This window comes from Pelophylax lessonae (genome assembly GCF_965119305.1).
Source record: "Pelophylax lessonae genome assembly, chromosome: 7".
Lineage (NCBI taxonomy): Eukaryota > Metazoa > Chordata > Amphibia > Anura > Ranidae > Pelophylax > Pelophylax lessonae.
In genome coordinates, this window is record NC_138774.1 from 255,710,556 (window position 1) to 255,736,636 (window position 26,081).

Genomic DNA, 26,081 nt, shown 5'->3' on the forward strand with positions numbered 1-26,081 from the left:
CTGCGGAGATCGCATTTAATTCGGAGCGCACTGCTCCTTCATTACATGCGATCTCATGTGCGGTGCGAATTTCAGCCATACACTTTGTATGGCTGAATTCGCACTGCATCCGCACCAAAGACGCACAGGAGGCATTTTTTGAGTCGCATCAAAATCAAATCGCACAGTGGTTCACACTTGTGCGATGCGATTCTGTGCATACTTGCAGATCGCACTGCGATATGCAATCAAACTGGGGGTGTCGTTAACGTTTAATTGACACCCCCTGCGTATCGCATATGGCAGTGGGAACTGCCAGATGTGTGGATGCGATGCGGTAACACGCTGCATATTCGCAGCGTTCCCGCATCGCACAAGTGGGAACCGAGCCTAAGACTGAAATCCAGTCATTTTTCATCTCTCTGGTCATTTCTTGGTAAAAGGAAGCAAACACAGGTAAAATGGTCCCAAAATTAAATTTTGCATATTTTGGGGGTTTTGCACTTAAAATGTTCACATCTTTGGCCAAAGGCTTAGGGAGGCAGAAAATGTGTCAAAACGGGATCAAAAGTCCCCAAAACGGATACAACAACACTTTAAAGCCCAAAATGTCAAGGAGAAAAGTGTTTTAATGTCACTTCCGGTTTTAAGGAGGTCACTTCCGGTTTGCCACTTCCGGTTTCAGACAATGCCAGTTTCCCAGGTAATTTCAAAGCTTTTAAAGTGCCCGTTCACACTCGTGCGGCTGCGGAGATCGCATTTAATTCGGAGCACACTGCTCCTTCGTTACATGCGATCTCATGTGCGGTGCGAATTTCAGCCATACACTTTCTATGGCTAAATTCGCACTGCATCCGCACCAAAGACGCACAGGAGGCATTTTTTGAGTCGCATCAAAATCAAATCGCACAGTGGTTCACACTTGTGCGATGCGATTCTGTGCGTACTTGCAGATCGCACTGCGATATGCAATCAAACTGGGGGTGTCGTTAACGTTTAATTGACACCCCCTGCGTATCGCATATGGCAGTGGGAACTGCCAGATGTGTGGATGCGATGCAGTAACACGCTGCATATTGGCAGCGTTCCCGCACCGCACAAGTGTGAACCGAGCCTAAGACTGAAATCCAGTCATTTTTCATCTCTCTGGTCATTTCTTGGTAAAAGGAAGAAAACACAGGTAAAATGGTCCCAAAATTAAATTTTGCATATTTTGGGGGTTTTGCCCTTAAAATGTTCACATCTTTGGCCAAAGGCTTAGGGAGGCAGAAAATGTGTCAAAACGGGATCAAAAGTCCCCAAAACGGATACAACAACACTTTAAAGCCCAAAATGTCAAGGAGAAAAGTGTTTTAATGTCACTTCCGGTTTTAAGGAGGTCACTTCCGGTTTGCCATTTCCGGTTTCAGACAATGCCAGTTTCCCAGGTAATTTCAAAGCTTTTTAAGTGCCCGTTCACACTCGTGCGGCTGCGGAGATCGCATTTAATTCGGAGCGCACTGCTCCTTCATTACATGCGATCTCATGTGCGGTGCGAATTTCAGCCATACACTTTGTATGGCTGAATTCGCACTGCATCCGCACCAAAGACGCACAGGAGGCATTTTTTGAGCCGCATCAAAATCAAATCGCACAGTGGTTCACACTTGTGCGATGCGATTCTGTGCGTACTCTCAGATCGCACTGCAAAATGCAATCAAACTGGGGGTGTCGTTAACGTTTAATTGACACCCCCTGCGTATCGCATATGGCAGTGGGAACTGCCAGATGTGTGGATGCGATGCGGTAACACGCTGCATATTCGCAGCGTTCCCGCATCGCACAAGTGGGAACCGAGCCTAAGACTGAAATCCAGTCATTTTTCATCTCTGGTCATTTCTTGGTAAAAGGAAGCAAACACAGGTAAAATGGTCCCAAAATTAAATTTTGCATATTTTGGGGGTTTTGCACTTAAAATGTTCACATCTTTGGCCAAAGGCTTAGGGAGGCAGAAAATGTGTCAAAACGGGATCAAAAGTCCCCAAAACGGATACAACAACACTTTAAAGCCCAAAATGTCAAGGAGAAAAGTGTTTTAATGCCACTTCCGGTTTTAAGGAGGTCACTTCCGGTTTGCCACTTCCGGTTTCAGACAATGCCAGTTTCCCAGGTAATTTCAAAGCTTTTAAAGTGCCTGTTCACACTCGTGCGGCTGCGGAGATCGCATTTAATTCGGAGCACACTGCTCCTTCGTTACATGCGATCTCATGTGCGGTGCGAATTTCAGCCATACACTTTCTATGGCTAAATTCGCACTGCATCCGCACCAAAGACGCACAGGAGGCATTTTTTGAGTCGCATCAAAATCAAATCGCACAGTGGTTCACACTTGTGCGATGCGATTCTGTGCGTACTTGCAGATCGCACTGCGATATGCAATCAAACTGGGGGTGTCGTTAACGTTTAATTGACACCCCCTGCGTATCGCATATGGCAGTGGGAACTGCCAGATGTGTGGATGCGATGCAGTAACACGCTGCATATTGGCAGCGTTCCCGCACCGCACAAGTGTGAACCGAGCCTAAGACTGAAATCCAGTCATTTTTCATCTCTCTGGTCATTTCTTGGTAAAAGGAAGCAAACACAGGTAAAATGGTCCCAAAATTAAATTTTGCATATTTTGGGGGTTTTGCCCTTAAAATGTTCACATCTTTGGCCAAAGGCTTAGGGAGGCAGAAAATGTGTCAAAACGGGATCAAAAGTCCCCAAAACGGATACAACAACACTTTAAAGCCCAAAATGTCAAGGAGAAAAGTGTTTTAATGCCACTTCCGGTTTTAAGGAGGTCACTTCCGGTTTGCCACTTCCGGTTTCAGACAATGCCAGTTTCCCAGGTAATTTCAAAGCTTTTTATGTGCCGGTTCACACTTGTGCGGCTGCGGAGATCGCATTTAATTTGGAGCGCACTGCTCCTTCATTACATGCGATCTCATGTGCGGTGCGAATTTCAGCCATACACTTTGTATGGCTGAATTCGCACTGCATCCGCACCAAAGACGCACAGGAGGCATTTTTTGAGCCGCATCAATATCAAATAGCACAGTGGTTCACACTTGTGCGATGCGATTCTGTGCGTACTTGCAGATCGCACTGCAAAATGCAATCAAACTGGGGGTGTCGTTAACGTTTAATTGACACCCCCTGCGTATCGCATATGGCAGTGGGAACTGCCAGGTGTGGATGCGATGCGGTAACACGCTGCATATTCGCAGCGTTCCCGCATCGCACAAGTGGGAACCGAGCCTAAGACTGAAATCCAGTCATTTTTCATCTCTCTGGTCATTTCTTGGTAAAAGGAAGCAAACACAGGTAAAATGGTCCCAAAATAAAATTTTGCATATTTTGGGGGTTTTGCCCTTAAAATGTTCACATCTTTGGCCAAAAGCTTAGGGAGGCAGAAAATGTGTCAAAACGGGATCAAAAGTCCCCAAAACGGATACAACAACACTTTAAAGCCCAAAATGTCAAGGAGAAAAGTGTTTTAATGTCACTTCCGGTTTTAAGGAGGTCACTTCCGGTTTGCCATTTCCGGTTTCAGACAATGCCAGTTTCCCAGGTAATTTCAAAGCTTTTTAAGTGCCGTTCACACTCGTGCAGCTGCGGAGATCGCATTTAATTCGGAGCGCACTGCTCCTTCATTACATGCGATCTTATGTGCGGTGCGAATTTCAGCCATACACTTTGTATGGCTAAATTCGCACTGCATCCGCACCAAAGACGCACAGGAGGCATTTTTTGAGTCGCATCAAAATCAAATCGCACAGTGGCTCACACTTGTGCGATCCGATTCTGTGCTTACTTGCAGATCGCACTGCGATATGCAATCAAACTGGGGGTGTCGTTAACGTTTAATTGACACCCCCTGCGTATCGCATATGGCAGTGGGAACTGCTAGATGCGTTGATGCGATGCGGTAACACGCTGCATATTGGCAGCGTTCCCGCATTGCACAAGTGTGAACCGAGCCAAAGACTGAAATCCAGTCATTTTTCATCTCTCTGGTCATTTCTTGGTAAAAGGAAGCAAACACAGGTAAAATGGTCCCAAAATTAAATTTTGCATATTTTGGGGGTTTTGCCCTTAAAATGTTCACATCTTTGGCCAAAAGCTTAGGGAGGCAGAACATGTGTCAAAACGGGATCAAAAGTCCCCAAAACGGAAACAACAACACTTTAAAGCCCAAAATGTCAAGGAGAAAAGTGTTTTAATGTCACTTCCGGTTTTAAGGAGGTCACTTCCGGTTTGCCATTTCCGGTTTCAGACAATGCCAGTTTCCCAGGTAATTTCAAAGCTTTTTAAGTGCCCGTTCACACTCGTGCGGCTGCGGAGATCGCATTTAATTCGGAGCGCACTGCTCCTTCATTACATGCGATCTCATGTGCGGTGCGAATTTCAGCCATACACTTTGTATGGCTTAATTCGCACTGCATCCGCACCAAAGACGCACAGGAGGCATTTTTTGAGTCGCATCAAAATCAAATCGCACAGTGGCTCACACTTGTGCGATCCGATTCTGTGCTTCCTTGCAGATCGCACTGCGATATGCAATCAAACTGGGGGTGTCGTTAACTTTTAATTGACACCCCCTGCGTATCGCATATGGCAGTGGGAACTGCTAGATGCGTTGATGCGATGCGGTAACACGCTGCATATTGGCAGCGTTCCCGCATTGCACAAGTGTGAACCGAGCCTAAGACTGAAATCCAGTCATTTTTCATCTCTCTGGTCATTTCTTGGTAAAAGGAAGAAAACACAGGTAAAATGGTCCCAAAATTAAATTTTGCATATTTTGGGGGTTTTGCCCTTAAAATGTTCACATCTTTGGCCAAAGGCTTAGGGAGGCAGAAAATGTGTCAAAACGGGATCAAAAGTCCCCAAAACGGATACAACAACACTTTAAAGCCCAAAATGTCAAGGAGAAAAGTGTTTTAATGTCACTTCCGGTTTTAAGGAGGTCACTTCCGGTTTGCCACTTCCGGTTTCAGACAATGCCAGTTTCCCAGGTAATTTCAAAGCTTTTTATGTGCCGGTTCACACTTGTGCGGCTGCGGAGATCGCATTTAATTTGGAGCGCACTGCTCCTTCATTACATGCGATCTCATGTGCGGTGCGAATTTCAGCCATACACTTTGTATGGCTGAATTCGCACTGCATCCGCACCAAAGACGCACAGGAGGCATTTTTTGAGCCGCATCAATATCAAATCGCACAGTGGTTCACACTTGTGCGATGCGATTCTGTGCGTACTTGCAGATCGCACTGCAAAATGCAATCAAACTGGGGGTGTCGTTAACGTTTAATTGACACCCCCTGCGTATCGCATATGGCAGTGGGAACTGCCAAATGTGTGGATGCGATGCGGTAACACGCTGCATATTGGCAGCGTTCCCGCATTGCACAAGTGGGAACCGAGCCTAAGACTGAAATCCAGTCATTTTTCATCTCTCTGGTCATTTCTTGGTAAAAGGAAGCAAACACAGGTAAAATGGTCCCAAAATAAAATGTTGCATATTTTGGGGGTTTTGCCCTTAAAATGTTCACATCTTTGGCCAAAGGCTTAGGGAGGCAGAAAATGTGTCAAAACGGGATCAAAAGTCCCCAAAACGGATACAACAACACTTTAAAGCCCAAAATGTCAAGGAGAAAAGTGTTTTAATGCCACTTCCGGTTTTAAGGAGGTCACTTCCGGTTTGCCACTTCCGGTTTCAGACAATGCCAGTTTCCCAGGTAATTTCAAAGCTTTTTAAGTGCTGGTTCACACTTGTGCGGCTGCGGAGATCGCATTTAATTTGGAGCGCACTGCTCCTTCATTACATGCGATCTCATGTGCGGTGCAAATTTCAGCCATACACTTTCTATGGCTAAATTCGCACTGCATCCGCACCAAAGACGCACAGGAGGCATTTTTTGAGTCGCATCAAAATCAAATCGCACAGTGGTTCACACTTGTGCGATGCGATTCTGTGCATACTTGCAGATCGCACTGCGATATGCAATCAAACTGGGGGTGTCGTTAACGTTTAATTGACACCCCCTGCGTATCGCATATGGCAGTGGGAACTGCCAGATGTGTGGATGCGATGCGGTAACACGCTGCATATTCGCAGCGTTCCCGCATCGCACAAGTGGGAACCGAGCCTAAGACTGAAATCCAGTCATTTTTCATCTCTGGTCATTTCTTGGTAAAAGGAAGCAAACACAGGTAAAATGGTCCCAAAATTAAATTTTGCATATTTTGGGGGTTTTGCACTTAAAATGTTCACATCTTTGGCCAAAGGCTTAGGGAGGCAGAAAATGTGTCAAAACGGGATCAAAAGTCCCCAAAACGGATACAACAACACTTTAAAGCCCAAAATGTCAAGGAGAAAAGTGTTTTAATGTCACTTCCGGTTTTAAGGAGGTCACTTCCGGTTTGCCACTTCCGGTTTCAGACAATGCCAGTTTCCCAGGTAATTTCAAAGCTTTTAAAGTGCCCGTTCACACTCGTGCGGCTGCGGAGATCGCATTTAATTCGGAGCACACTGCTCCTTCGTTACATGCGATCTCATGTGCGGTGCGAATTTCAGCCATACACTTTCTATGGCTAAATTCGCACTGCATCCGCACCAAAGACGCACAGGAGGCATTTTTTGAGTCGCATCAAAATCAAATCGCACAGTGGTTCACACTTGTGCGATGCGATTCTGTGCGTACTTGCAGATCGCACTGCGATATGCAATCAAACTGGGGGTGTCGTTAACGTTTAATTGACACCCCCTGCGTATCGCATATGGCAGTGGGAACTGCCAGATGTGTGGATGCGATGCGGTAACACGCTGCATATTGGCAGCGTTCCCGCATCGCACAAGTGTGAACCGAGCCTAAGACTGAAATCCAGTCATTTTTCATCTCTCTGGTCATTTCTTGGTAAAAGGAAGCAAACACAGGTAAAATGGTCCCAAAATTAAATTTTGCATATTTTGGGGGTTTTGCCCTTAAAATGTTCACATCTTTGGCCAAAGGCTTAGGGAGGCAGAAAATGTGTCAAAACGGGATCAAAAGTCCCCAAAACGGATACAACAACACTTTAAAGCCCAAAATGTCAAGGAGAAAAGTGTTTTAATGTCACTTCCGGTTTTAAGGAGGTAACTTCCGGTTTGCCACTTCCGGTTTCAGACAATGCCAGTTTCCCAGGTAATTTCAAAGCTTTTAAAGTGCCCGTTCACACTCGTGCGGCTGCGGAGATCGCATTTAATTCGGAGCACACTGCTCCTTCGTTACATGCGATCTCATGTGCGGTGCGAATTTCAGCCATACACTTTCTATGGCTAAATTCGCACTGCATCCGCACCAAAGACGCACAGGAGGCATTTTTTGAGTCGCATCAAAATCAAATCGCACAGTGGTTCACACTTGTGCGATGCGATTCTGTGCGTACTTGCAGATCGCACTGCGATATGCAATCAAACTGGGGGTGTCGTTAACGTTTAATTGACACCCCCTGCGTATCGCATATGGCAGTGGGAACTGCCAGATGTGTGGATGCGATGCGGTAACACGCTGCATATTGGCAGCGTTCCCGCATTGCACAAGTGTGAACCGAGCCTAAGACTGAAATCCAGTCATTTTTCATCTCTCTGGTCATTTCTTGGTAAAAGGAAGCAAACACAGGTAAAATGGTCCCAAAATTAAATTTTGCATATTTTGGGGGTTTTGCCCTTAAAATGTTCACATCTTTGGCCAAAGGCTTAGGGAGGCAGAAAATGTGTCAAAACGGGATCAAAAGTCCCCAAAACGGATACAACAACACTTTAAAGCCCAAAATGTCAAGGAGAAAAGTGTTTTAATGCCACTTCCGGTTTTAAGGAGGTCACTTCCGGTTTGCCACTTCCGGTTTCAGACAATGCCAGTTTCCCAGGTAATTTCAAAGCTTTTTATGTGCCGGTTCACACTTGTGCGGCTGCGGAGATCGCATTTAATTTGGAGCGCACTGCTCCTTCATTACATGCGATCTCATGTGCGGTGCGAATTTCAGCCATACACTTTGTATGGCTGAATTCGCACTGCATCCGCACCAAAGACGCACAGGAGGCATTTTTTGAGCCGCATCAATATCAAATAGCACAGTGGTTCACACTTGTGCGATGCGATTCTGTGCGTACTTGCAGATCGCACTGCAAAATGCAATCAAACTGGGGGTGTCGTTAACGTTTAATTGACACCCCCTGCGTATCGCATATGGCAGTGGGAACTGCCAGATGTGTGGATGCGATGCGGTAACACGCTGCATATTGGCAGCGTTCCCGCATCGCACAAGTGGGTAACGAGCCTAAGACTGAAATCCAGTCACTTTTCATCTCTCTGGTCATTTCTTGGTAAAAGGAAGCAAACACAGGTAAAATGGTCCCAAAATAAAATTTGGCATATTTTGGGGGTTTTGCCCTTAAAATGTTCACATCTTTGGCCAAAAGCTTAGGGAGGCAGAACATGTGTCAAAACGGGATCAAAAGTCCCCAAAACGGAAACAACAACACTTTAAAGCCCAAAATGTCAAGGAGAAAAGTGTTTTAATGCCACTTCCGGTTTTAAGGAGGTCACTTCCGGTTTGCCACTTCCGGTTTCAGACAATGCCAGTTTCCCAGGTAATTTCAAAGCTTTTTAAGTGCTGGTTCACACTTGTGCGGCTGCGGAGATCGCATTTAATTCGGAGCGCACTGCTCCTTCATTACATGCGATCTCATGTGCGGTGCGAATTTCAGCCATACACTTTGTATGGCTGAATTCGCACTGCATCCGCACCAAAGACGCACAGGAGGCATTTTTTGAGCCGCATCAAAATCAAATCGCACAGTGGTTCACACTTGTGCGATGCGATTCTGTGCTTACTTGCAGATCGCACTGCGATATGCAATCAAACTGGGGGTGTCGTTAACGTTTAATTGACACCCCCTGCGTATCGCATATGGCAGTGGGAACTGCCAGATGTGTGGATGCGATGCGGTAACAAGCTGCATATTGGCAGCGTTCCCGCATCGCACAAGTGTGAACCGAGCCTAAGACTGAAATCCAGTCATTTTTCATCTCTCTGGTCATTTCTTGGTAAAAGGAAGCAAACACAGGTAAAATGGTCCCAAAATTAAATTTTGCATATTTTGGGGGTTTTGCCCTTAAAATGTTCACATCTTTGGCCAAAAGCTTAGGGAGGCAGAAAATGTGTCAAAACGGGATCAAAAGTCCCCAAAACGGATACAACAACACTTTAAAGCCCAAAATGTCAAGGAGAAAAGTGTTTTAATGTCACTTCCGGTTTCAAGGAGGTCACTTCCGGTTTGCCATTTCCGGTTTCAGACAATGCCAGTTTCCCAGGTAATTTCAAAGCTTTTTAAGTGCCCGTTCACACTCGTGCGGCTGCGGAGATCGCATTTAATTCGGAGCGCACTGCTCCTTCATTACATGCGATCTCATGTGTGGTGCGAATTTCAGCCATACACTTTGTATGGCTGAATTCGCACTGCATCCGCACCAAAGACGCACAGGAGGCATTTTTTGAGCCGCATCAAAATCAAATCGCACAGTGGTTCACACTTGTGCGATGCGATTCTGTGCGTACTCTCAGATCGCACTGCAAAATGCAATCAAACTGGGGGTGTCGTTAACGTTTAATTGACACCCCCTGCGTATCGCATATGGCAGTGGGAACTGCCAGATGTGTGGATGCGATGCGGTAACACGCTGCATATTCGCAGCGTTCCCGCATCGCACAAGTGGGAACCGAGCCTAAGACTGAAATCCAGTCATTTTTCATCTCTGGTCATTTCTTGGTAAAAGGAAGCAAACACAGGTAAAATGGTCCCAAAATTAAATTTTGCATATTTTGGGGGTTTTGCACTTAAAATGTTCACATCTTTGGCCAAAGGCTTAGGGAGGCAGAAAATGTGTCAAAACGGGATCAAAAGTCCCCAAAACGGATACAACAACACTTTAAAGCCCAAAATGTCAAGGAGAAAAGTGTTTTAATGTCACTTCCGGTTTTAAGGAGGTCACTTCCGGTTTGCCACTTCCGGTTTCAGACAATGCCAGTTTCCCAGGTAATTTCAAAGCTTTTAAAGTGCCCGTTCACACTCGTGCGGCTGCGGAGATCGCATTTAATTCGGAGCACACTGCTCCTTCGTTACATGCGATCTCATGTGCGGTGCGAATTTCAGCCATACACTTTCTATGGCTGAATTCGCACTGCATCCGCACCAAAGACGCACAGGAGGCATTTTTTGAGCCGCATCAAAATCAAATCGCACAGTGGTTCACACTTGTGCGATGCGATTCTGTGCGTACTCTCAGATCGCACTGCAAAATGCAATCAAACTGGGGGTGTCGTTAACGTTTAATTGACACCCCCTGCGTATCGCATATGGCAGTGGGAACTGCCAGATGTGTGGATGCGATGCGGTAACACGCTGCATATTCGCAGCGTTCCCGCATCGCACAAGTGGGAACCGAGCCCAAGACTGAAATCCAGTCATTTTTCATCTCTGGTCATTTCTTGGTAAAAGGAAGCAAACACAGGTAAAATGGTCCCAAAATTAAATTTTGCATATTTTGGGGGTTTTGCACTTAAAATGTTCACATCTTTGGCCAAAGGCTTAGGGAGGCAGAAAATGTGTCAAAACGGGATCAAAAGTCCCCAAAACGGATACAACAACACTTTAAAGCCCAAAATGTCAAGGAGAAAAGTGTTTTAATGCCACTTCCGGTTTTAAGGAGGTCACTTCCGGTTTGCCACTTCCGGTTTCAGACAATGCCAGTTTCCCAGGTAATTTCAAAGCTTTTAAAGTGCCCGTTCACACTCGTGCGGCTGCGGAGATCGCATTTAATTCGGAGCACACTGCTCCTTCGTTACATGCGATCTCATGTGCGGTGCGAATTTCAGCCATACACTTTCTATGGCTAAATTCGCACTGCATCCGCACCAAAGACGCACAGGAGGCATTTTTTGAGTCGCATCAAAATCAAATCGCACAGTGGTTCACACTTGTGCGATGCGATTCTGTGCGTACTTGCAGATCGCACTGCGATATGCAATCAAACTGGGGGTGTCGTTAACGTTTAATTGACACCCCCTGCGTATCGCATATGGCAGTGGGAACTGCCAGATGTGTGGATGCGATGCAGTAACACGCTGCATATTGGCAGCGTTCCCGCACCGCACAAGTGTGAACCGAGCCTAAGACTGAAATCCAGTCATTTTTCATCTCTCTGGTCATTTCTTGGTAAAAGGAAGCAAACACAGGTAAAATGGTCCCAAAATTAAATTTTGCATATTTTGGGGGTTTTGCCCTTAAAATGTTCACATCTTTGGCCAAAGGCTTAGGGAGGCAGAAAATGTGTCAAAACGGGATCAAAAGTCCCCAAAACGGATACAACAACACTTTAAAGCCCAAAATGTCAAGGAGAAAAGTGTTTTAATGCCACTTCCGGTTTTAAGGAGGTCACTTCCGGTTTGCCACTTCCGGTTTCAGACAATGCCAGTTTCCCAGGTAATTTCAAAGCTTTTTATGTGCCGGTTCACACTTGTGCGGCTGCGGAGATCGCATTTAATTTGGAGCGCACTGCTCCTTCATTACATGCGATCTCATGTGCGGTGCGAATTTCAGCCATACACTTTGTATGGCTGAATTCGCACTGCATCCGCACCAAAGACGCACAGGAGGCATTTTTTGAGCCGCATCAATATCAAATAGCACAGTGGTTCACACTTGTGCGATGCGATTCTGTGCGTACTTGCAGATCGCACTGCAAAATGCAATCAAACTGGGGGTGTCGTTAACGTTTAATTGACACCCCCTGCGTATCGCATATGGCAGTGGGAACTGCCAGGTGTGGATGCGATGCGGTAACACGCTGCATATTCGCAGCGTTCCCGCATCGCACAAGTGGGAACCGAGCCTAAGACTGAAATCCAGTCATTTTTCATCTCTCTGGTCATTTCTTGGTAAAAGGAAGCAAACACAGGTAAAATGGTCCCAAAATAAAATTTTGCATATTTTGGGGGTTTTGCCCTTAAAATGTTCACATCTTTGGCCAAAAGCTTAGGGAGGCAGAAAATGTGTCAAAACGGGATCAAAAGTCCCCAAAACGGATACAACAACACTTTAAAGCCCAAAATGTCAAGGAGAAAAGTGTTTTAATGTCACTTCCGGTTTTAAGGAGGTCACTTCCGGTTTGCCATTTCCGGTTTCAGACAATGCCAGTTTCCCAGGTAATTTCAAAGCTTTTTAAGTGCCGTTCACACTCGTGCAGCTGCGGAGATCGCATTTAATTCGGAGCGCACTGCTCCTTCATTACATGCGATCTTATGTGCGGTGCGAATTTCAGCCATACACTTTGTATGGCTAAATTCGCACTGCATCCGCACCAAAGACGCACAGGAGGCATTTTTTGAGTCGCATCAAAATCAAATCGCACAGTGGCTCACACTTGTGCGATCCGATTCTGTGCTTACTTGCAGATCGCACTGCGATATGCAATCAAACTGGGGGTGTCGTTAACGTTTGACACCCCCTGCGTATCGCATATGGCAGTGGGAACTGCTAGATGCGTTGATGCGATGCGGTAACACGCTGCATATTGGCAGCGTTCCCGCATTGCACAAGTGTGAACCGAGCCAAAGACTGAAATCCAGTCATTTTTCATCTCTCTGGTCATTTCTTGGTAAAAGGAAGCAAACACAGGTAAAATGGTCCCAAAATTAAATTTTGCATATTTTGGGGGTTTTGCCCTTAAAATGTTCACATCTTTGGCCAAAAGCTTAGGGAGGCAGAACATGTGTCAAAACGGGATCAAAAGTCCCCAAAACGGAAACAACAACACTTTAAAGCCCAAAATGTCAAGGAGAAAAGTGTTTTAATGTCACTTCCGGTTTTAAGGAGGTCACTTCCGGTTTGCCATTTCCGGTTTCAGACAATGCCAGTTTCCCAGGTAATTTCAAAGCTTTTTAAGTGCCCGTTCACACTCGTGCGGCTGCGGAGATCGCATTTAATTCGGAGCGCACTGCTCCTTCATTACATGCGATCTCATGTGCGGTGCGAATTTCAGCCATACACTTTGTATGGCTGAATTCGCACTGCATCCGCACCAAAGACGCACAGGAGGCATTTTTTGAGCCGCATCAAAATCAAATCGCACAGTGGTTCACACTTGTGCGATGCGATTCTGTGCGTACTCTCAGATCGCACTGCAAAATGCAATCAAACTGGGGGTGTCGTTAACGTTTAATTGACACCCCCTGCGTATCGCATATGGCAGTGGGAACTGCCAGATGTGTGGATGCGATGCGGTAACACGCTGCATATTCGCAGCGTTCCCGCATCGCACAAGTGGGAACCGAGCCTAAGACTGAAATCCAGTCATTTTTCATCTCTGGTCATTTCTTGGTAAAAGGAAGCAAACACAGGTAAAATGGTCCCAAAATTAAATTTTGCATATTTTGGGGGTTTTGCACTTAAAATGTTCACATCTTTGGCCAAAGGCTTAGGGAGGCAGAAAATGTGTCAAAACGGGATCAAAAGTCCCCAAAACGGATACAACAACACTTTAAAGCCCAAAATGTCAAGGAGAAAAGTGTTTTAATGTCACTTCCGGTTTTAAGGAGGTCACTTCCGGTTTGCCACTTCCGGTTTCAGACAATGCCAGTTTCCCAGGTAATTTCAAAGCTTTTTATGTGCCGGTTCACACTTGTGCGGCTGCGGAGATCGCATTTAATTTGGAGCGCACTGCTCCTTCATTACATGCGATCTCATGTGCGGTGCGAATTTCAGCCATACACTTTGTATGGCTGAATTCGCACTGCATCCGCACCAAAGACGCACAGGAGGCATTTTTTGAGCCGCATCAATATCAAATCGCACAGTGGTTCACACTTGTGCGATGCGATTCTGTGCGTACTTGCAGATCGCACTGCAAAATGCAATCAAACTGGGGGTGTCGTTAACGTTTAATTGACACCCCCTGCGTATCGCATATGGCAGTGGGAACTGCCAAATGTGTGGATGCGATGCGGTAACACGCTGCATATTGGCAGCGTTCCCGCATTGCACAAGTGGGAACCGAGCCTAAGACTGAAATCCAGTCATTTTTCATCTCTCTGGTCATTTCTTGGTAAAAGGAAGCAAACACAGGTAAAATGGTCCCAAAATAAAATGTTGCATATTTTGGGGGTTTTGCCCTTAAAATGTTCACATCTTTGGCCAAAGGCTTAGGGAGGCAGAAAATGTGTCAAAACGGGATCAAAAGTCCCCAAAACGGATACAACAACACTTTAAAGCCCAAAATGTCAAGGAGAAAAGTGTTTTAATGCCACTTCCGGTTTTAAGGAGGTCACTTCCGGTTTGCCACTTCCGGTTTCAGACAATGCCAGTTTCCCAGGTAATTTCAAAGCTTTTTAAGTGCTGGTTCACACTTGTGCGGCTGCGGAGATCGCATTTAATTTGGAGCGCACTGCTCCTTCATTACATGCGATCTCATGTGCGGTGCAAATTTCAGCCATACACTTTCTATGGCTAAATTCGCACTGCATCCGCACCAAAGACGCACAGGAGGCATTTTTTGAGTCGCATCAAAATCAAATCGCACAGTGGTTCACACTTGTGCGATGCGATTCTGTGCGTACTTGCAGATCGCACTGCGATATGCAATCAAACTGGGGGTGTCGTTAACGTTTAATTGACACCCCCTGCGTATCGCATATGGCAGTGGGAACTGCCAGATGTGTGGATGCGATGCGGTAACACGCTGCATATTGGCAGCGTTCCCGCATCGCACAAGTGTGAACCGAGCCTAAGACTGAAATCCAGTCATTTTTCATCTCTCTGGTCATTTCTTGGTAAAAGGAAGCAAACACAGGTAAAATGGTCCCAAAATTAAATTTTGCATATTTTGGGGGTTTTGCCCTTAAAATGTTCACATCTTTGGCCAAAGGCTTAGGGAGGCAGAAAATGTGTCAAAACGGGATCAAAAGTCCCCAAAACGGATACAACAACACTTTAAAGCCCAAAATGTCAAGGAGAAAAGTGTTTTAATGTCACTTCCGGTTTTAAGGAGGTAACTTCCGGTTTGCCACTTCCGGTTTCAGACAATGCCAGTTTCCCAGGTAATTTCAAAGCTTTTAAAGTGCCCGTTCACACTCGTGCGGCTGCGGAGATCGCATTTAATTCGGAGCACACTGCTCCTTCGTTACATGCGATCTCATGTGCGGTGCGAATTTCAGCCATACACTTTCTATGGCTAAATTCGCACTGCATCCGCACCAAAGACGCACAGGAGGCATTTTTTGAGTCGCATCAAAATCAAATCGCACAGTGGTTCACACTTGTGCGATGCGATTCTGTGCGTACTTGCAGATCGCACTGCGATATGCAATCAAACTGGGGGTGTCGTTAACGTTTAATTGACACCCCCTGCGTATCGCATATGGCAGAGGGAACTGCCAGATGTGTGGATGCGATGCGGTAACACGCTGCATATTGGCAGCGTTCCCGCATCGCACAAGTGTGAACCGAGCCTAAGACTGAAATCCAGTCATTTTTCATCTCTCTGGTCATTTCTTGGTAAAAGGAAGCAAACACAGGTAAAATGGTCCCAAAATTAAATTTTGCATATTTTGGGGGTTTTGCCCTTAAAATGTTCACATCTTTGGCCAAAGGCTTAGGGAGGCAGAAAATGTGTCAAAACGGGATCAAAAGTCCCCAAAACGGATACAACAACAATTTAAAGCCCAAAATGTCAAGGAGAAAAGTGTTTTAATGCCACTTCCGGTTTTAAGGAGGTCACTTCCGGTTTGCCACTTCCGGTTTCAGACAATGCCAGTTTCCCAGGTAATTTCAAAGCTTTTTATGTGCCAGTTCACACTTGTGCGGCTGCGGAGATCGCATTTAATTTGGAGCGCACTGCTCCTTCATTACATGCGATCTCATGTGCGGTGCGAATTTCAGCCATACACTTTGTATGGCTGAATTCGCACTGCATCCGCACCAAAGACGCACAGGAGGCATTTTTTGAGCCGCATCAATATCAAATCGCACAGTGGTTCACACTTGTGCGATGCGATTCTGTGCGTACTTGCAGATCGCACTGCAAAATGCAATCAAACTGGGGGTGTCGTTAACGTTTAATTGACACCCCCTGCGTATCGCATATGGCAGTGGGAACTGCCAGATGTGTGGATGCGATGCGGTAACACGCTGCATATTGGCAGCGTTCCCGCATCGCACAAGTGGGTAACGAGCCTAAGACTGAAATCCAGTCACTTTTCATCTCTCTGGTCATTTCTTGGTAAAAGGAAGCAAACACAGGTAAAATGGTCCCAAAATAAAATTTTGCATATTTTGGGGGTTTTGCCCTTAAAATGTTCACATCTTTGGCCAAAAGCTTAGGGAGGCAGAACATGTGTCAAAACGGGATCAAAAGTCCCCAAAACGGAAACAACAACACTTTAAAGCCCAAAATGTCAAGGAGAAAAGTGTTTTAATGCCACTTCCGGTTTTAAGGAGGTCACTTCCGGTTTGCCACTTCCGGTTTCAGACAATGCCAGTTTCCCAGGTAATTTCAAAGCTTTTTAAGTGCTGGTTCACACTTGTGCGGCTGCGGAGATCGCATTTAATTCGGAGCGCACTGCTCCTTCATTACATGCGATCTCATGTGCGGTGCGAATTTCAGCCATACACTTTGTATGGCTGAATTCGCACTGCATCCGCACCAAAGACGCACAGGAGGCATTTTTTGAGCCGCATCAAAATCAAATCGCACAGTGGTTCACACTTGTGCGATGCGATTCTGTGCGTACTCTCAGATCGCACTGCAAAATGCAATCAAACTGGGGGTGTCATTAATGTTTAATTGACACCCCCTGCGTATCGCATATGGCAGTGGGAACTGCCAGATGTGTGGATGCGATGCGGTAACACGCTGCATATTCGCAGCGTTCCCGCATCGCACAAGTGGGAACCGAGCCTAAGACTGAAATCCAGTCATTTTTCATCTCTGGTCATTTCTTGGTAAAAGGAAGCAAACACAGGTAAAATGGTCCCAAAATTAAATTTTGCATATTTTGGGGGTTTTGCACTTAAAATGTTCACATCTTTGGCCAAAGGCTTAGGGAGGCAGAAAATGTGTCAAAACAGGATCAAAAGTCCCCAAAACGGATACAACAACACTTTAAAGCCCAAAATGTCAAGGAGAAAAGTGTTTTAATGTCACTTCCGGTTTTAAGGAGGTCACTTCCGGTTTGCCACTTCCGGTTTCAGACAATGCCAGTTTCCCAGGTAATTTCAAAGCTTTTAAAGTGCCCGTTCACACTCGTGCGGCTGCGGAGATCGCATTTAATTCGGAGCACACTGCTCCTTCGTTACATGCGATCTCATGTGCGGTGCGAATTTCAGCCATACACTTTCTATGGCTGAATTCGCACTGCATCCGCACCAAAGACGCACAGGAGGCATTTTTTGAGCCGCATCAATATCAAATCGCACAGTGGTTCACACTTGTGCGATGCGATTCTGTGCGTACTTGCAGATCGCACTGCAAAATGCAATCAAACTGGGGGTGTCGTTAACGTTTAATTGACACCCCCTGCGTATCGCATATGGCAGTGGGAACTGCCAGATGTGTGGATGCGATGCGGTAACACGCTGCATATTGGCAGCGTTCCCGCATCGCACAAGTGGGTAACGAGCCTAAGACTGAAATCCAGTCATTTTTCATCTCTCTGGTCATTACTTGGTAAAAGGAAGCAAACACAGGTAAAATGGTCCCAAAATAAAATTTTGCATATTTTGGGGGTTTTGCCCTTAAAATGTTCACATCTTTGGCCAAAAGCTTAGGGAGGCAGAACATGTGTCAAAACGGGATCAAAAGTCCCCAAAACGGAAACAACAACACTTTAAAGCCCAAAATGTCAAGGAGAAAAGTGTTTTAATGCCACTTCCGGTTTTAAGGAGGTCACTTCCGGTTTGCCACTTCCGGTTTCAGACAATGCCAGTTTCCCAGGTAATTTCAAAGCTTTTTAAGTGCTGGTTCACACTTGTGCGGCTGCGGAGATCGCATTTAATTCGGAGCGCACTGCTCCTTCATTACATGCGATCTCATGTGCGGTGCGAATTTCAGCCATACACTTTGTATGGCTGAATTCGCACTGCATCCGCACCAAAGACGCACAGGAGGCATTTTTTGAGCCGCATCAAAATCAAATCGCACAGTGGTTCACACTTGTGCGATGCGATTCTGTGCGTACTTGCAGATCGCACTGCGATATGCAATCAAACTGGGGGTGTCGTTAACGTTTAATTGACACCCCCTGCGTATCGCATATGGCAGGGGGAACTGCCAGATGTGTGGATGCGATGCGGTAACAAGCTGCATATTGGCAGCGTTCCCGCATCGCACAAGTGTGAACCGAGCCTAAGACTGAAATCCAGTCATTTTTCATCTCTCTGGTCATTTCTTGGTAAAAGGAAGCAAACACAGGTAAAATGGTCCCAAAATTAAATTTTGCATATTTTGGGGGTTTTGCCCTTAAAATGTTCACATCTTTGGCCAAAAGCTTAGGGAGGCAGAAAATGTGTCAAAACGGGATCAAAAGTCCCCAAAACGGATACAACAACACTTTAAAGCCCAAAATGTCAAGGAGAAAAGTGTTTTAATGTCACTTCCGGTTTTAAGGAGGTCACTTCCGGTTTGCCATTTCCGGTTTCAGACAATGCCGGTTTCCCAGGTAATTTCAAAGCTTTTTAAGTGCCCGTTCACACTCGTGCGGCTGCGGAGATCGCATTTAATTCGGAGCGCACTGCTCCTTCATTACATGCGATCTCATGTGTGGTGCGAATTTCAGCCATACACTTTGTATGGCTGAATTCGCACTGCATCCGCACCAAAGACGCACAGGAGGCATTTTTTGAGCCGCATCAAAATCAAATCGCACAGTGGTTCACACTTGTGTGATGCGATTCTGTGCGTACTCTCAGATCGCACTGCAAAATGCAATCAAACTGGGGGTGTCGTTAACGTTTAATTGACACCCCCTGCGTATCGCATATGGCAGTGGGAACTGCCAGATGTGTGGATGCGATGCGGTAACACGCTGCATATTCGCAGCGTTCCCGCATCGCACAAGTGGGAACCGAGCCTAAGACTGAAATCCAGTCATTTTTCATCTCTGGTCATTTCTTGGTAAAAGGAAGCAAACACAGGTAAAATGGTCCCAAAATTAAATTTTGCATATTTTGGGGGTTTTGCACTTAAAATGTTCACATCTTTGGCCAAAGGCTTAGGGAGGCAGAAAATGTGTCAAAACGGGATCAAAAGTCCCCAAAACGGATACAACAACACTTTAAAGCCCAAAATGTCAAGGAGAAAAGTGTTTTAATGTCACTTCCGGTTTTTAAGGAGGTCACTTCCGGTTTGCCACTTCCGGTTTCCGACAATGCCAGTTTCCCAGGTAATTTCAAAGCTTTTAAAGTGCCCGTTCACACTCGTGCGGCTGCGGAGATCGCATTTAATTCGGAGCACACTGCCCCTTCGTTACATGCGATCTCATGTGCGGTGCGAATTTCAGCCATACACTTTCTATGGCTGAATTCGCACTGCATCCGCACCAAAGACGCACAGGAGGCATTTTTTGAGCCGCATCAATATCAAATCGCACAGTGGTTCACACTTGTGCGATACGATTCTGTGCGTACTTGCAGATCGCACTGCAAAATGCAATCAAACTGGGGGTGTCGTTAACGTTTAATTGACACCCCCTGCGTATCGCATATGGCAGTGGGAACTGCCAGATGTGTGGATGCGATGCGGTAACACGCTGCATATTCGCAGCGTTCCCGCATCGCACAAGTGGGAACCGAGCCTAAGACTGAAATCCAGTCATTTTTCATCTCTCTGGTCATTTCTTGGTAAAAGGAAGCAAACACAGGTAAAATGGTCCCAAAATAAAATTTTGCATATTTTGGGGGTTTTGCCCTTAAAATGTTCACATCTTTGGCCAAAAGCTTAGGGAGGCAGAACATGTGTCAAAACGGGATCAAAAGTCCCCAAAACGGAAACAACAACACTTTAAAGCCCAAAATGTCAAGGAGAAAAGTGTTTTAATGTCACTTCCGGTTTTAAGGAGGTCACTTCCGGTTTGCCATTTCCGGTTTCAGACAATGCCAGTTTCCCAGGTAATTTCAAAGCTTTTTAAGTGCCCGTTCACACTCATGCGGCTGCGGAGATCGCATTTAATTCGGAGCGCACTGCTCCTTCATTACATGCGATCTCATGTGCGGTGCGAATTTCAGCCATACACTTTGTATGGCTAAATTCGCACTGCATCCGCACCAAAGACGCACAGGAGGCATTTTTTGAGTCGCATCAAAATCAAATCGCACAGTGGCTCACACTTGTGCGATCCGATTCTGTGCTTACTTGCAGATCGCACTGCGATATGCAATCAAACTGGGGGTGTCGTAAACTTTTAATTGACACCCCCTGCGTATCGCATATGGCAGTGGGAACTGCTAGATGCGTTGATGCGATGCGGTAACACGCTGCATATTGGCAGCGTTCCCGCATTGCACAAGTGTGAACCGAGCCTAAGACTGAAATCCAGTCATTTTTCATCTCTCTGGTCATTTCTTGGTAAAAGGAAGAAAACACAGGTAAAATGGTCCCAAAATTAAATTTTGCATATTTTGGGGGTTTTGCCCTTAAAATGTTCACATCTTTGGCCAAAGGCTTAGGGAGGCAGAAAATGTGTCAAAACGGGATCAAAAGTCCCCAAAACGGATACAACAACACTTTAAAGCCCAAAATGTCAAGGAGAAAAGTGTTTTAATGCCACTTCCGGTTTTAAGGAGGTCACTTCCGGTTTCAGACAATGCCAGTTTCCCAGGTAATTTCAAAGCTTTTTAAGTGCTGGTTCACACTTGTGCGGCTGCGGAGATCGCATTTAATTCGGAGCGCACTGCTCCTTCATTACATGCGATCTCATGTGCGGTGCGAATTTCAGCCATACACTTTGTATGGCTGAATTCGCACTGCATCCGCACCAAAGACGCACAGGAGGCATTTTTTGAGCCGCATCAAAATCAAATCGCACAGTGGTTCACACTTGTGCGATGCGATTCTGTGCGTACTTGCAGATCGCACTGCGATATGCAATCAAACTGGGGGTGTCGTTAACGTTTAATTGACACCCCCTGCGTATCGCATATGGCAGGGGGAACTGCCAGATGTGTGGATGCGATGCGGTAACACGCTGCATATTGGCAGCGTTCCCGCATCGCACAAGTGTGAACCGAGCCTAAGACTGAAATCCAGTCATTTTTCATCTCTCTGGTCATTTCTTGGTAAAAGGAAGCAAACACAGGTAAAATGGTCCCAAAATTAAATTTTGCATATTTTGGTGGTTTTGCCCTTAAAATATTCACATCTTTGGCCAAAAGCTTAGGGAGGCAGAAAATGTGTCAAAACGGGATCAAAAGTCCCCAAAACGGATACAACAACACTTTAAAGCCCAAAATGTCAAGGAGAAAAGTGTTTTAATGTCACTTCCGGTTTTAAGGAGGTCACTTCCGGTTTGCCATTTCCGGTTTCAGACAATGCCAGTTTCCCAGGTAATTTCAAAGCTTTTTAAGTGCCCGTTCACACTCGTGCGGCTGCGGAGATCGCATTTAATTCGGAGCGCACTGCTCCTTCATTACATGCGATCTCATGTGCGGTGCTAATTTCAGCCATACACTTTGTATGGCTGAATTCGCACTGCATCCGCACCAAAGACGCACAGGAGGCATTTTTTGAGCCGCATCAAAATCAAATCGCACAGTGGTTCACACTTGTGCGATGCGATTCTGTGCGTACCCTCAGATCGCACTGCAAAATGCAATCAAACTGGGGGTGTCGTTAACGTTTAATTGACACCCCCTGCGTATCGCATATGGCAGTGGGAACTGCCAGATGTGTGGATGCGATGCGGTAACACGCTGCATATTCGCAGCGTTCCCGCATCGCACAAGTGGGAACCGAGCCTAAGACTGAAATCCAGTCATTTTTCATCTCTGGTCATTTCTTGGTAAAAGGAAGCAAACACAGGTAAAATGGTCCCAAAATTAAATTTTGCATATTTTGGGGGTTTTGCACTTAAAATGTTCACATCTTTGGCCAAAGGCTTAGGGAGGCAGAAAATGTGTCAAAACGGGATCAAAAGTCCCCAAAACGGATACAACAACACTTTAAAGCCCAAAATGTCAAGGAGAAAAGTGTTTTAATGTCACTTCCGGTTTTAAGGAGGTCACTTCCGGTTTGCCACTTCCGGTTTCAGACAATGCCAGTTTCCCAGGTAATTTCAAAGCTTTTAAAGTGCCCGTTCACACTCGTGCGGCTGCGGAGATCGCATTTAATTCGGAGCACACTGCTCCTTCGTTACATGCGATCTCATGTGCGGTGCGAATTTCAGCCATACACTTTCTATGGCTAAATTCGCACTGCATCCGCACCAAAGACGCACAGGAGGCATTTTTTGAGTCGCATCAAAATCAAATCGCACAGTGGTTCACACTTGTGCGATGCGATTCTGTGCGTACTTGCAGATCGCACTGCGATATGCAATCAAACTGGGGGTGTCGTTAACGTTTAATTGACACCCCCTGCGTATCGCATATGGCAGTGGGAACTGCCAGATGTGTGGATGCGATGCGGTAACACGCTGCATATTGGCAGCGTTCCCGCATCGCACAAGTGTGAACCGAGCCTAAGACTGAAATCCAGTCATTTTTCATCTCTCTGGTCATTTCTTGGTAAAAGGAAGCAAACACAGGTAAAATGGTCCCAAAATTAAATTTTGCATATTTTGGGGGTTTTGCCCTTAAAATGTTCACATCTTTGGCCAAAGGCTTAGGGAGGCAGAAAATGTGTCAAAACGGGATCAAAAGTCCCCAAAACGGATACAACAACACTTTAAAGCCCAAAATGTCAAGGAGAAAAGTGTTTTAATGCCACTTCCGGTTTTAAGGAGGTCACTTCCGGTTTGCCACTTCCGGTTTCAGACAATGCCAGTTTCCCAGGTAATTTCAAAGCTTTTTATGTGCCGGTTCACACTTGTGCGGCTGCGGAGATCGCATTTAATTTGGAGCGCACTGCTCCTTCATTACATGCGATCTCATGTGCGGTGCGAATTTCAGCCATACACTTTGTATGGCTGAATTCGCACTGCATCCGCACCAAAGACGCACAGGAGGCATTTTTTGAGCCGCATCAATATCAAATCGCACAGTGGTTCACACTTGTGCGATGCGATTCTGTGCGTACTTGCAGATCGCACTGCAAAATGCAATCAAACTGGGGGTGTCGTTAACGTTTAATTGACACCCCCTGCGTATCGCATATGGCAGTGGGAACTGCCAGATGTGTGGATGCGATGCGGTAACACGCTGCATATTCGCAGTGTTCCCGCATCGCACAAGTGGGAACCGAGCCTAAGACTGAAATCCAGTCATTTTTCATCTCTCTGGTCATTTCTTGGTAAAAGGAAGCAAACACAGGTAAAATGGTCCCAAAATAAAATTTTGCATATTTTGGGGGTTTTGCCCTTAAAATGTTCACATCTTTGGCCAAAAGCTTAGGGAGGCAGAACATGTGTCAAAACGGGATCAAAAGTCCCCAAAACGGAAACAACAACACTTTAAAGCCCAAAATGTCAAGGAGAAAAGTGTTTTAATGTCACTTCCGGTTTTAAGGAGGTCACTTCCGGTTTGCCATTTCCGGTTTCAGACAATGCCAGTTTCCCAGGTAATTTCAAAGCTTTTTAAGTGCCCGTTCACACTCATGCGGCTGCGGAGATCGCATTTAATTCGGAGCGCACTGCTCCTTCATTACATGCGATCTCATGTGCGGTGCGAATTTCAGCCATACACTTTGTATGGCTAAATTCGCACTGCATCCGCACCAAAGACGCACAGGAGGCATTTTTTGAGTCGCATCAAAATCAAATCGCACAGTGGCTCACACTTGTGCGATCCGATTCTGTGCTTACTTGCAGATCGCACTGCGATATGCAATCAAACTGGGGGTGTCGTTAACTTTTAATTGACACCCCCTGCGTATCGCATATGGCAGTGGGAACTGCTAGATGCGTTGATGCGATGCGGTAACACGCTGCATATTGGCAGCGTTCCCGCATTGCACAAGTGTGAACCGAGCCTAAGACTGAAATCCAGTCATTTTTCATCTCTCTGGTCATTTCTTGGTAAAAGGAAGAAAACACAGGTAAAATGGTCCCAAAATTAAATTTTGCATATTTTGGGGGTTTTGCCCTTAAAATGTTCACATCTTTGGCCAAAGGCTTAGGGAGGCAGAAAATGTGTCAAAACGGGATCAAAAGTCCCCAAAACGGATACAACAACACTTTAAAGCCCAAAATGTCAAGGAGAAAAGTGTTTTAATGCCACTTCCGGTTTTAAGGAGGTCACTTCCGGTTTCAGACAATGCCAGTTTCCCAGGTAATTTCAAAGCTTTTTAAGTGCTGGTTCACACTTGTGCGGCTGCGGAGATCGCATTTAATTCGGAGCGCACTGCTCCTTCATTACATGCGATCTCATGTGCGGTGCGAATTTCAGCCATACACTTTGTATGGCTGAATTCGCACTGCATCCGCACCAAAGACGCACAGGAGGCATTTTTTGAGCCGCATCAAAATCAAATCGCACAGTGGTTCACACTTGTGCGATGCGATTCTGTGCGTACTTGCAGATCGCACTGCGATATGCAATCAAACTGGGGGTGTCGTTAACGTTTAATTGACACCCCCTGCGTATCGCATATGGCAGGGGGAACTGCCAGATGTGTGGATGCGATGCGGTAACACGCTGCATATTGGCAGCGTTCCCGCATCGCACAAGTGTGAACCGAGCCTAAGACTGAAATCCAGTCATTTTTCATCTCTCTGGTCATTTCTTGGTAAAAGGAAGCAAACACAGGTAAAATGGTCCCAAAATTAAATTTTGCATATTTTGGTGGTTTTGCCCTTAAAATATTCACATCTTTGGCCAAAAGCTTAGGGAGGCAGAAAATGTGTCAAAACGGGATCAAAAGTCCCCAAAACGGATACAACAACACTTTAAAGCCCAAAATGTCAAGGAGAAAAGTGTTTTAATGTCACTTCCGGTTTTAAGGAGGTCACTTCCGGTTTGCCATTTCCGGTTTCAGACAATGCCAGTTTCCCAGGTAATTTCAAAGCTTTTTAAGTGCCCGTTCACACTCGTGCGGCTGCGGAGATCGCATTTAATTCGGAGCGCACTGCTCCTTCATTACATGCGATCTCATGTGCGGTGCTAATTTCAGCCATACACTTTGTATGGCTGAATTCGCACTGCATCCGCACCAAAGACGCACAGGAGGCATTTTTTGAGCCGCATCAAAATCAAATCGCACAGTGGTTCACACTTGTGCGATGCGATTCTGTGCGTACCCTCAGATCGCACTGCAAAATGCAATCAAACTGGGGGTGTCGTTAACGTTTAATTGACACCCCCTGCGTATCGCATATGGCAGTGGGAACTGCCAGATGTGTGGATGCGATGCGGTAACACGCTGCATATTCGCAGCGTTCCCGCATCGCACAAGTGGGAACCGAGCCTAAGACTGAAATCCAGTCATTTTTCATCTCTGGTCATTTCTTGGTAAAAGGAAGCAAACACAGGTAAAATGGTCCCAAAATTAAATTTTGCATATTTTGGGGGTTTTGCACTTAAAATGTTCACATCTTTGGCCAAAGGCTTAGGGAGGCAGAAAATGTGTCAAAACGGGATCAAAAGTCCCCAAAACGGATACAACAACACTTTAAAGCCCAAAATGTCAAGGAGAAAAGTGTTTTAATGTCACTTCCGGTTTTAAGGAGGTCACTTCCGGTTTGCCACTTCCGGTTTCAGACAATGCCAGTTTCCCAGGTAATTTCAAAGCTTTTAAAGTGCCCGTTCACACTCGTGCGGCTGCGGAGATCGCATTTAATTCGGAGCACACTGCTCCTTCGTTACATGCGATCTCATGTGCGGTGCGAATTT